Below are 13,727 nucleotides of genomic sequence, written 5' to 3'. Positions count from 1 at the left end.
TTTTCCAGTTTTGTGATATTTTATTTTATTTATTTATTTTAATATGAAATTTATTGTCAAATTGGTTTCCATACAACACCGAGTGCACATCCCAACAGGTGTCCTCCTCAATCCCCATACCCACTTTCCCCTCCTGCTCACCCCCCATCAACCCTCAGTTTATTCTCAGTTTTTAAGTCTCTTATGGTTTACCTCCTTCCCTCTCAGTAACTTTTTTCCCCCCTTCCCCTCCCCTATGGTCTTCTGCTAAGTTTCTCAGGATCCACATAGGAGTGAAAACATATGGTATCTGCCTTTCTCTGTATGACTTACTTCACTTAGCATAACTCTCTGGTTCCATCCACGTTGCTACAAAAGGCCATATTTCATTCTTTCTCATTGCCAAGTAGTATTCCATTGTGTATATAAATCACAATTTCTTTATCCATTCATCAGTTGATGGACATTTAAGCTCTTTCCATAATTTGGCTATTGTTGAAATTGCTGCTATAAACATTGGGGTACAAGTGCTCTTATGCATCAGCACTTCTGTATCCCTTGGGTAAATTCCTAGCAGTGCTATTGCTGGGTCATAGGGTAGGTCTAGTTTTAATTTTTTGAGGAACTTCCACACTGTTTTCCAGAGTGGCTGCACCAGTTTGCATTCCCACCAACAGTGCAAGAGGGTTCCCATTTCTCCACTTCCTCGCCAGCATCTATAGTCTCCTGATTTGTTCATTTTAGCCACTCTGACTGGAGTGAGGTGATATCTCAGTGTGGTTTTGATTTGTATTTCCCTGATGAGAAATGATGTTGAGCATCTTTTCATGTGTCTGTTGGCCATCTGGATGTCTTCTTTAGAGAAGTGTCTATTCATGTTTTCTGCCCATTTCTTCACTGGATTATTTGTTTTTCGGGTATGGAGTTTGGTGAGTTAATTGAGTGTACTACACAAAGACTGATACGTGTGCCTGGGAATTCATTCTTTTGATATTTGTAATGAGGCTATGGGATTATATGGTCTCTGGGGTTCTTTTCTAGTCCTAAAATGCCAGTAAGGACTCCATGGTGAGTTGGGCCTGGTGATGGGGCCAGGTTGCCACCCACCAGAATAAAAGGGCTGAGGATGCTGGGGAATTCTGAGACCATCCCTACCTGGTCTAAAATGGATGAGCAATGGACTTACTTTCTACTTTTCCATCCAGTTGTTTAGAAACCATGTGGACATTGTCGAAAAATAAAGTTATTAAACTATTTACTTTGGGGAATGACATAGTGTTTCATATTCATTTTCTACCTTAGCTTCTTAGAATAATGGAGAAGGCCAGATAGAACAATTAAATGGTGCCGCTCCCCAAAGACCACTTGCTCCAGTTTATAATCGTGTTCCTGCCACACGATAGCAAATGATCCTTCCTACAGTGGCTTCCCCCTTGGTGTGTTAACGAGTTTTCATGCTTAGAAACTGATACTACCACAGGCCTCGCTGACTCTTTGGAGGAGGCTAGGGTTGAGCAGTTGTCTGGCATCTAGATGAAGCTCATGATGGAGAAACAAACTTAGTCATGGGCTTTCAGAGAAATTAACTTATCTATTCTGGATGCCCACTCCATGCTGGGCCTCTGTGTAATTAGTCTGGCAAAAATAAAAGCGAGGGGGTGATAAAAGGGCATTAAAGATAGAGGAAAAGAGGAAAAACATGTATAGAAGAAGTCTGATATAAGAAAAGATAGCATCAGAGACCTGCATTAATATGGATTTCTCTCAGGAAAGGCGGTAGGTATGGAAAGGGAGGAGGGTCGAGAAGTGACATTAGGGAGCCAAACATGAAGACCTTGTAGGAAATAGGGAATTCTCTGGTGTTAAGAGTCCTCCAGTTTCTAAAATTCTAGGACTAGAATTTTAGAGCTGCCAAGCTAGTACTTGGCAGTATTTGGGGCCAAGGTACTGCCTGATAGAATGGTAGGCTGAAGATACTGTAAGATTCTGAGACCATATCTACCTGTTCTAAAGTATCCAGGTAGTTGGTTACACTTTCTCCTTTTCCTATTTAGTTGTTTGAAAACCATGTAGATACTGTATGAACAGAAAGTTATCAAGCCGCCACGATGAAGAGATTTGCTTGAATTGTGAAGGCAGTGGAGAACGCTGGGAGATGAAAGAAGGAAGTAGTGTCGTGTATGTGGTCCTGCCCTATCACCTTGGTCACCAGTGCTTCTTCCTGACTGCCCCACTGCTGGTTCTTTGAGCCAGCCCAGTCTACCTTGCCTCAGACCCAAGCTCCTTACCCTCCTGTCCCAATCTGCCCTTCTCCTGCTTGCTCTGTTTTGGACACTGGCATGGCCATCACTCAGCTTCCCAAGTTAGAAGCCTGGCCTGGATTTCTCCCCCCATGGTTTACATCCAACCAACCTCTGAGTTCTGCCAATTTTACTTCCTGAACATTTCTAGACTCCGCTGCCCTCAGTCTAGCCCCCATTATCCCTGGCCTGGATTACTGCCAAGGATTCCTAGTTATTTGGCCTTCCTAGGCTCGCTCTCTCTATTGGGAGCGAGTCAATAATACCAGAGGGACCCTTCTCCTGACTCTCCACTTCCTCCTCAGGAGACCATCCAAGCTGTTCAGCGTCTCCTGTAAAGCTCCAGCTCCTGCCCAGCTATTATACCCCCTGCTCTGTGCAGAATGTTCCTGTAGCTCTGGGCGAATTGTCTTTTGTTTCTAAACACTGACTTGCTTGCTTACAATCTTCCTACTTTTGCTCATGCTGGGTCCCCTTTCTGAGATGCCCTTCTGATTCTCCACATCTCTCTACACCAAGTTGTTGCTGTTCCCCTTTTAAGGCAGATCAGGAATCAAACTCTCTGAGAAGCCTTGCTCATCCCCAGGCTGGGTCAGGGGACCTTCCTTCATGATCCAACAGCCTCCTGGCTCCCTTTCTCATAGCATCTGCCACCTGTGCTATAACTGCTTTCTCTTCACTCATTGCTTTGTACGTCCCTGCAGGATGGTAATTCTGTTGGGTTTATTCCTGTGAGGCCCAGAGCACAGGCTTGACACAGTTTTACTAAGCACTTAATATATATTCGTTGGAGAAATGAATGAAATGACAGGCAACGTGTACTGAAAGCTTCTTGTCTGCCTGTCCTTGTGCTGAGATGATCTCATCAGCCCCATGTCATCCCTGTCATGGAGGTATTATTACTATTACCCCCTTTATAGGTGAGGAAATGGAGGTTTAGAAATTTAAGTGTCAGAGCCAGAATTTAAAAATGTTTTTTTTTAATTTTTTTTAACCTTTTATTTATTTTTGAGACAGGGAGAGACAGAGCATGAACAGGGGAGGGTCAGAGAGAGGGAGACACAGAATCTGAAACAGGCTCCAGGCTCTGAGCAGTCAGCACAGAGCCCGACGCGGGGCTCGAACTCACGGACCACGAGATCATGACCCGAGCCGAAGTCGGCCGCTCAACCGACTGAGCCACCCAGGCGCCCCTAAAAATGTTTTTAATTACGTTTATTTTTGAGAGGCAGAGAGAGACCGAGCACAAGTGGGGGAGGGGCAAGAGAGAGGGAGACACAGAATCCGAAGCAGGCTCCAGGCTCTGAGCTGGCAGCACACAGCCCAACACAGGGCTCGAACTCAAGAACTGTGAGATCATGACCTGAGCTGAAGTCAGACACTTAACTGACGGAGCCACCCAGGCACCCCTCAGGGCCAGAATGTAGCCCGACCATATCTGCTCTGGAGCTTGCATTCTTTGTCAGAAATGAAGTCCTTCCCTACCACAATGAGGAAGGCTGGGATTCCAAGGCCATTATCACTGCAGAGAAACTGCCCTCTGGAAATAAAACACGGGTGAGAGGACAGGCTCAGGGGCTCCCCTGCTTGGCCTTCAATATCACATAACTGATTGCATTTGTGGCTCCCCACTCCCCTTCCTTCTGGGCCACCAGCCTTACTCCTCAGTTCATGTCCAGCCATGACTCACCTCTTCTCCTCCCTCTGCCTCTGGATGGGGTTTTTGAATTGCCCTCTCCCTCCATGTTGCCTCCTTTGAAGGGCTTCTGATGTAACTAGACACAGGCAGACTCTGGGTGAATAGGCTGGAAACGCACTCTAAAGGCTGACATGTTCCCAAATCCCAACCCAGCTGAGGCCAGGGTTGGGATCTACCCGCAGCCTAGTTCATCTTCCTCTCTGGCTAGAGCTATCAGTCCATCCCATTTCTATCTTTTATCCTGTGTACTGCTTAGTCTAGCTCAGGCTTTGGGCACAGCAAGGAGCTCGATAAATACTTGCTGAATTCAATTGAAAACTATCCTGCAAGCAGAGACCTGTGATTTGCTGCCTGGCCTGCTGAGGGATGTTCCAGCCATTCCCAGAAGGGGGTTTTGTGTAAGATGTCCACTGGCTCAGCCTCCCAGCATCTAGGTAAGGTAAACTCCCCATGAGACCCAGAAGATTAACCTCCAAGGAAAATCATCATAATACCTTTATTGTTCCTACTGAAGTCATTTTCACATGTGGGACTCTGTTAAGAAGCAGGATTGAGTCATGTTTATTTCCACATCAGCGAATCAAATCTCAGTTTTTTTTTTTTATATAAGGTTTGCATATCCTGGGGAAAAAAAGTTTGTGTGTGTGCATGTGTGCATGGTGAGTATTTTAAGGCTAAAGGGATTAGTTTTTTTGAGAGCTCAAAATTGGGGGGTTTTGTGTATATACGTCTGAGGCTCTCCAATATTTGAGATATAATTATTTATTTGATATCCACTCCATGGTCATCTTACTACTTTCTGTGACACATTTGTAATGCAGAATAATTCATTTTAAATTTCTTTTGAAAAGCAACAACCTTCCAACAAGAGGAAAGATTTACATATCATCTTTAGCTTCATTTGGAGTGACCTGCGTTTGCCATAACCTCTTTGTTAGGAAGAGGAAGAGGCCAGCTGCCCACACTGCCGACGTGTATACTTCCATTTGTTTCTAAGCTGCCAAATGGCACAGAGAAAGCTCTAGTCACGAGGCCAGGCTGGGCTCCACAGTTGGGAGGGCGGAGAACCTGGAGCTCTGTGAAGACTATTCTGTCAGACCAGGCTAGGAGGCATCAATGGCCTGCAAAGCACATCACAGTCTGAGGACAGAGGCACAGAGTGGATTCCAGACTGCCTACCACCAAGGGCTTGCATGGAAATGGCCAAATCAGACACTTCCTCACTCATGGCCAACATCTAACCAGTTTAATTTGGACATCTCTGTCCAATCCACAAGAGCACAGCTTGTCTGTAACTGCCTTATCTTTTTTTTGTTACCAGTGTTTCAGGATATGTGCTCTCTTCTTTGAGAGCTGTCAGACCACATTCCATGGGTCAGAACTACCAAATTCATCCCTTTTCAGAAGTCCGTGTTCATCTCCCTCAATGGTGGTCCAATTTTATTTTTATTAAATAGGAAAATTCTGCAACTCTTTCTAGTGCATTTCTCATCCATGGAGGCTTATTTTCCTCTCTAGTCTTTGGATAGGCATGAGATTTGGAGGTTTCTCTCCAGCTGGGGCCATGTCCACTCTACCAAGAGTAGAGGTGATCTGGAAGGAAGGGTCTTGGCATCAATTAAATCAAGCTGCCTCCTGGACTTTCTCAACATACACCCCATTCTACTCCACTCGCACCTGCTCAACCCAGCCAGGAGAGGCTTCCACCTTCCCCCGACTGACTTGATCTTGCCTGTGCAAATGTCCCATGCAGAGATTTAAGCAGAACTGCCATGACACGTCTCAAAACAATGTGCCACTTTGGATATTACCAGACTCGTGAGATCATATATTTTCCTAAAACCCCACTTTGTAATTGGATGGGATGTAGTTGGAGATGCAGTGCTTGTAGGAACAATTTGGAGCTGGAATCTTAGTGCCTTGCTGTTATTTCTTCGACGGGAAACCTGACTGGAGATCTAGGATCTATAGACGGGGAGCGACATCTGATATGCCTTTGTTTCTGCTGTGATGGCAGCAATCTACCTTCAAATGGCATGTGGCTGCTCTCCTTGGTATTTTAAGAACCTGTCTTGGGCTCTAGTTACTCATTAGTTCCCCACGATGTAATTAAAACCGGCAGGCAACGATGATCTCCTTTTTTCATAGCCTTGATTACACATGGAGCCTGATTCCAGGACAGTTAGCCTCTGGAGTCTGGAATCTTGGAGTCTGGAAGTGAAGTTGTTCTTTTGAGTCAGCCTCTGCTATGAAAGACCCTGGCCCCAGTTTTCAAATCTGAGCTATTTGATTGTTGTTGTCTGTAAAACCTCGTTCGGGGACTCTGCTCCCTCTCTGTTCTTCTGGGAGTCCTGTCTATGCTGGAAGTATCTCTCCCTTGAGCTGGTAACAGCAACCAGTGCACAGCTGTGAAAACAGAGCGGCAGATCTGCTGGATGTGGGATAAGTCTCCTTCAGAAAGTGACAAGGCAGAGACTAAATCTGGAACATGACCATGCTTGCTCCCCTACTGACCTAAGAGTGACAAATTAGGCCGCAGAGAAATGTTGGCTTTTTAGGCCGTTCTCACCCCGTGTCTCCACCAGGCACCCTGCGTCCTGTGGAGGCACTGACAGTTGTCTCCAAAACCCTCTGAGATATATTTGGAAAAGAGATTTTACAAGCCCCATCTGTCCCGCTTTGTGGTTATCCACTGTGCCACTTACTCCAACGTCCCCCAGCTTCCTTGGGAAATGCAGTCTCCTAGTGAGAAACATAGTCCCTCTGCCACCCTGGTCACTTCTGCCACTCCTGCTACCCTGAAGTCAGCTGCCCAGGCAGAGCAGGACCTGCTGATTCCATTAATGGAGCTGAAGGGGCTTGTCATGTGGGCAGTGTATGTTGGGGGGGGGGGGGGTGGTTGTCACATGGGCAGTGGGCAGAGATGCTCAGGAGGGGAGGCGAGGAGAGGAGATGAGACTGGGCTCAGCAGCCCTGATTCCCATCTTCCCATGTTCAGCTTTTCCTTGGAGACTCCTGGCAAGTCAAGGCTGCATCACCACGGCGGCCTCAGGCAGTGTCACTGCCCTTCTGAATCCAGTGACTCGCGGCTCTTCTCTTATTTCCCTGTGGGCAGCAGCTGGCAACAGGCAGGAATAATTTAAGTGAGACTCCACGATAAGTGCCTGGATAACACTAGGGAAATAAACACACAGTAACTGGCAGCTCAGTCCATCCGCGGCCTCTGGGAGGCCTCCTGGACCACCTCCCTTCACCAGAGGCCATCTCTGCCTAGCACTCTGGCCAGCACATCCAAATCTCTCGACTCCAGGCTCCTCCAGCCTCCGTCCAAGATACAACCTCTTGTCAGATGACCATCTGCTTCCATGAGCGATGCCCCTCACTGCCTTTCTCAGGTTTCCTGGCCCCCACTCTCATTATTAAAATCCAGCACGAGTTTCCCAGCCTCTCTTGTGTCCACTGAGGAGCGGTGGTGGGAGCAGGGATGAGGGGCAGGTGAGCTCAGAATGTTTCCTTCTAGAAAAAGTAACTGGCAACCAGTAGGGGTAAGTAGAAGTGGTAAGGTTTGGGTTACCTTCAATTTCTCCTCCCTTCCCTCCTCACTGACCAGACTTTTTCACCCAGACCTTCTTTGGTGTGTGCTGGTAGAAGACTGAAGGTCCTGTTAAAAGCAACTCATTTTTGTAAGAGATGTAACATTGGTAATCATTAGCAATGCTTTAATGCCCTATCCTCTTGTGTCATTGTCTCTTTTCCTGCCTCCCCTTCATGATATGAGACCTTTGTGGGGAAGTTCTGGGGTTCTGTGCTGTTCTTTTCCCTTCCTCCCTCCCTCCCTCCCTTCCTTCCTCTCTCTTCTCTTCTCTTCTCTTCTCTTCTCTTCTCTTCTCTTCTCCCCTCTTTCCTTCCTTCCTCCCTTCTTTCCCTCCTTCCTTCCTCCCTCCCCCTTCCTCCCCCCTCCTTCCTTCCCCTCCCCTCCCCTCCCCTCCCCTTCCCTTCCCTTCCCTTCCCTTCCCTTCCCTTCCCTTCCCTTCCCTTCCCTTCCCTTCCCTTCCCTTCCCTTCATCCATTGCCTAAAATACAAATGTTGCCTATAAGAGCTCTCTGCAGACACTACATGAAAAGTCATGACTAGTAGACGATGTTTTGTGATTGTCCTACTGGAACGTGTGGCCTGGAATGGAGATGAGGTTAGGCCACAAAGTGTCTAACAATTAAATTTTAATAATTTATATTGTAGACACTATAGCATCTAATTAATAAAAACTTCTTGTGTGTCTAGTCTGTGCTAGATGCTGTAGATAAAGAGGAAGATACTTGGTTCCTACCCTCCAGGGGCTTGCAGCTCTGCAGGATTTTGTCATAATCATTTCTGTGCTTTGCTTTACACTTTTACCATATATGAATCCATCCAGAAGAAATACAATTTCCTTTTGCCAAGGTTTGAGATTTTATGCAAATGGCATACTACCCTAACTCACCAGTCTGTTGTGTTGGGCTTCTGTTGCTCAACATTGTGTTTTGGGGATTTATCCACGGTTTTGCTTTTGAGTGTGTAGCCGTACTTTGTTCATTTTCATGGCTTTATTTTATTCCATTGAGTGAGGATGTTACAATTTGCTTATCCCTGTTGATGTGGATTGATATTTGGGCTGTTTGCAGTTGGCAACTGTCACAAATGGTGTGTGGCAATAAGTGCTCTTGTACATGTCTCCTGGTCCATGTGTGCAAGAGTTTCTCCAGGGCAAATATCTATAGAGTAGTGCTTTTGGGTCACTGGGCATGTATCTTCAATTTTACTCTGTAACGGTTTGTCAAAGAATTGCAGCGCCTTCCACCCCCATCAGTAGGATAAGGTAGTATCATTACTTCAGGTTGCCGTTAATGTTTGATAAGAGCAAACTTTTCATTTGGACAATCTGCTGGTTATAATTCTCATTATAAATTAGGAAGAATCTACATATATTTGGGATACTAGACCTTAGTTCGGTTAGATGTACCACAAACATCTTCTCCAGTTGTGGCTCCTATTTTCACCCTTTTTATGATACTAGGTGAAAACATATGTTTAAGCTAATGTAATCATATTTACTAATTTTTATTTTATGATTAGCATTTCACATACATATGTATTTTTAAAACTCCTCTACCCTTAAGTCATGAAGATATTCTCCTGTATTATCTTCTAAAAACTTTATAGTTTTGCCTTTCATGTAGGTTTTTTATGCACTTGGAATTGGTGTAAGGTAGGGATAGAATTTCATTGGTCTTTCCTTATGCATATCTCATTGTCTCAGCACAATTTATTGAAAAGGTATCAAGTCCTCATTGGCATATCTCTTTATCCATATATCTTTTTATCCATATATGCATGGGTATGTTTCCTTATACTCTATTCTAGTACACTGGGCTGTTTGTCTCTGAGCAAATAGCACTCTATCTTAATTACTATAGCATTATAATAATTCTTCTCAAAATTTTTTTTAATGTTTATTATATATTTTTGAGAGAGAGAGAGACAGAGTGTGAGTGGGGGAGGTGCAGAGAGAGAAGGAGACACAGGATCTGAAGCAGGGTCCAGGCTCTGAGTTGTTAGCACAGAGCCCGACACTGTTTGTGGGAGCTCAAACCCACAAACTGTGAGATCATGACCTGAGCTTAAGTGGGACACTTAACTGACTGAACCATCCAGGAGCCTGGCATTATAATAATTCTTGAAACAAGGATTTAACATCTAATTCTTGAAACAAGCATTTAATATCTACCACCTTGTTGTGCAAGAATGTCTTAGTTTTTATTGGCCCTTTATACTTAATAAATATATTTTAGATAAGGTTATAAAGTCCCACTACATAAACAAATAAATAACCTTTTCAGATTTTTACTGGGATTGCATTGAATTGATATGACAGTTTTTAGAGAGAAATGACATCTTTAATATAGAAAAATACTTTAAATCTCATAACTTGGTATCCCTAAGCATTTATTTCAGTCTATTTAATGTCTCTTGATGTTTTATAACATTCTCTATAGAGGTCTCTTATTATAATTACTCCTAATTATTTTTTGATGGTTTTTAAAGAAATATTTTTAATTATTGTGGCTTGTATACAGAAAGACAAATGATTTTTGCATTTGTTTTGTATCCAATAATCTTGCTAAAGTCTCTTATTGACTCTAATGATTTTTCTATGGATTATTTTACTCCCACATTCAGTCATATGATCTGCAAACAATAATTGTTTGTTTCCTTTTTTACCTCCAATCTTTATACCTTCTTCTTCTTTCTTTATTTTTTAAAATCATGTTAAGTCCTCCAGCGCAAAACTGAACAAAAGAAGTGAGGACAGCATCTTTGCCTTATTGTTGGTCACAGAAGGGAAAGCTTGCAGCTTCATAATTAAATATGATGTTTAACATAAGATTAATGCATGTATTAAAATATCATGTTTGATATATATTACATATATAGATATGTATACAGATTACATATGTTCATTTGATGAGGATGTGGAAGTTTCCACCATAGTTTTTATACTCACAGTTTTCTGAGACTTTGTAAAAATCATGAATATATATTGAATTTTAAAAATACCTTCTGCATCTTTTAAATTAGCATTCCACTTATTTCTTTAAATATGTTAATGTAGTAAATTACATTACTCTACTTTCTAAAAATAAATGAACCTTGCATTTCTGAAATAAGCACCAATTTTTAATACTCTGTTAGGTCAGCTTGATTATTTTTTTTCTGGAGAAGGGGAATATTTGCATCTAAGTTTACAAGTAAGTTTGTCTTGTAATTTTCGTTGTTCTGTACTGTCCTTATTGGATTTGGTCATCAAGATTATGTATACTAACAAAATGAATTTGGAATCATTTGCTTGCTTTTTTATAATTTAGAAAATTTCATGTAAGATTGGAATGATCAATTCCTTAAATGTTTATTAAAACATTAGCCGAGCTTTTTGTTGACAGAAGATTTAAATTACTGGATGACTTCCTATATTGTTTGAGTTAATATTGTTAATTGTGTTTTTATTATAATTCTATTGTATGTAATGTTTACATTGTTCATTTACATTTAAATTATTTTGAAAATTTTCAAACTATCTAGAAGTTTCAAGAATATCTCAATGAACATTCATATACCCTTCACCTAGATCCACTGATTGTTAGCATTTTGCCACATTTGTGTTCTGTTTTCATGAACTCCCTCCTCCTCCCCCTCTTCCTCTATCACTCTCAGATACACAGAAACATGCATGACTATATATACATATACATTTTGTATGTGTGTCACTTAAGAGTTAGCTGTAGATATACTATATCACCCATGAATCCTTCACCATGTAGTGTTTTCCTATTAGGTCACAGGTGATTTGGTATTGATATTACTCTATTCTCTAATATTCAATAGTATTCACATTTCCCCTAATGTTACAGTAATAGCATTTATAGGTTTAAAAAAAGTTTTAATGTGTATTTATTTTTGAGAGTTGGGGGGAGGGGCAGAGGGAGAGGGAGACACAGAATCCAAAGCAGGCTCCAGGCTCTGAGCTGTCAGCACAGAGCCCGATGCGGGGCTCAAACTCACCGACTGGACCACGAGATCATGACCTGAGCCAAAGTTGTATGTTTAACTGACTAAGCCACCCAGGCACCCCTTAAAATTTTTTAAATTGATCTAGTCTCCAAGAAAATAATCATATGTTGCAGTTTTTATTTTTCTTTAGTTTCCTTCTCACTAGAATGATTCCCAAGCCTGTTAAAAATATCTGTCATAATATTGACATTTTGAGGATGATTTTCAGCTTTTTAGGAATTTATTTCATCAGTTTTAAAATTTATCAGCATAAATTGTTTGTAATATCCTCTTATCCTTTTAATGTCTGTAGCACATGTAATTTTGTCTTCCTTTTCATTCTTAATATTGCTTATGTTTAATATTGCTTATGTATGCTCTCTTTTTTTCTGGATTAATTATTTCAGAGTTTTGCCTTGTTCAATAATAGTTTTCAAAGCATGATTCTGGCTTCATTGTTCCTCTTTTCGTTGTGTGCTTTCTATTTAATTGTTTTCTCGTTTTATCTTTATTGTTCCTTTTATTTTGCTTGATTTGGAAGCTATTTTAATGTTCTTTGCTTGGCTCATTAAATGTGAATAATTTTATTTTCAAATATAACCACTAAGGATATAACTTTCCTCTCAGTGCTGCTTTGGCTGTGCCCAAATGTTTGCTATTTAATATTTTTGTTCGGTCTTATAATTTTGGTATGTTTTCTTCTTCGATTTATGAGTGTTTTTGTTGTGACTTCCAGGTTCCAAACATAAAAATTTAAAGCTATTTGTCTTCTTGTATTTTTGCTTTTGTTTTATAACTTAATTGTGTTAAATACAGAGAAAACAGTCATATGTCAGTCTTTTCATTGACTGGAGACTGGCAGTCCTGACTAATGCACAAGGTTCCTGTGTGTTTGAAAGGAATGCATATTCTTTGATTGCTGGGTGTGATGTGCTATAACATCCTTTTTATTCACCTTAGTAATTTGCGATTTATATCTTCTATACATTTACTCATTTTTTACCTACTTAATGCCTACAAGAAGTTACTAAAAGAAGTCTGGTTAAGTTCCCTACTGTGAATGGTAAATATTTCTTGTTTTCTCTTAGCTCCTTCAACATTTTACCTTGGGGTACTTTGAGGCTCTGTTATTAAGAAACTAGAAGTTTAGGGGCACTTGGGTGGCTCAGTCGGTTAAGCATCTGACTTCGGCTCGTGTCATGATCTCACAGTTGGTGAGTTCGAGCCCCGCGTCGGGCTCTGTGCTGACCAGTCAGAGCCTGGAGCCTGCTTCAGATTCTGTGTCTCCCTCTGTCTCTGCCCCTCCCCGACCCTCGCTCTGTCTCTCTCTGTCTCTCAAAAATAAATAAACATTAAAAAAAAAAAAAAGAAACTAGAAGTTTAGAACTGTTTTGTCTTCTTTGTGAATTGAATGTTTGATATTGATGTAGTGAACCTTTTTATCTGAAAGCCTACTTTGGCAGATGTTAATAGAACTACTTGTGTTCTTTTGGTTAACATTTGCTTCAGCTATCTTTGAATTTCATCTTACCGAGTCCTTATGTTTTAGACAATATGTTTAATTACATCTCCTGAAATCAATATATAGTAGGATTTATTTTCTAATCAGGCAATCCTTGTCTTTTCACTGAAGAATTAGTAACTGAAGAGCTTATGTTTTTAAAAAGTTGTGTTTATGTCTAAGCTCTAAGTATGTACTTTCTATTTGTCCCACTGTTTCTGTTTCTATTCTCCCTTACTCTTTTCTTGACTTCTTTGGATTGACTGAGTTGCTGTTGCTAATATTATTTATTCTTATAATTTTATTTTCATCAGTGTAGCTGTTTGGCAGTTATGTCTTCTGTGTTTACTGTTTTGGTGGTTACACTGCTATTTCAGCATGTGTGCTTAGCAAATTATAAGAGTTTCTAGTGACTCTTCTACATGCCCTTTGTCCCACACAGCTGTCCTAGAACCACTGACCGAAGCTGCCTACAGAAGTGTCTAGACTCCCACCAACAGTGGCCTTTCCACTTCCTGTTTTGCAGGAAGCAGCAGCAACTTCCTCTAGCACCTCCCAAATTCTGAGGCTTATGCCCACCTGACTGCAGCCTTTAGTGGCACCCCAGAGGCAGATGCTAGCAGGTCCTATCAGCACTGCACCTCAGTGAATTCTCTGCTGTCC

Source organism: Panthera leo, chromosome C2 (genome assembly GCF_018350215.1).
Source record: "Panthera leo isolate Ple1 chromosome C2, P.leo_Ple1_pat1.1, whole genome shotgun sequence".
NCBI lineage: Eukaryota > Metazoa > Chordata > Mammalia > Carnivora > Felidae > Panthera > Panthera leo.
Note: the sequence above shows the minus strand (reverse complement) of the source record.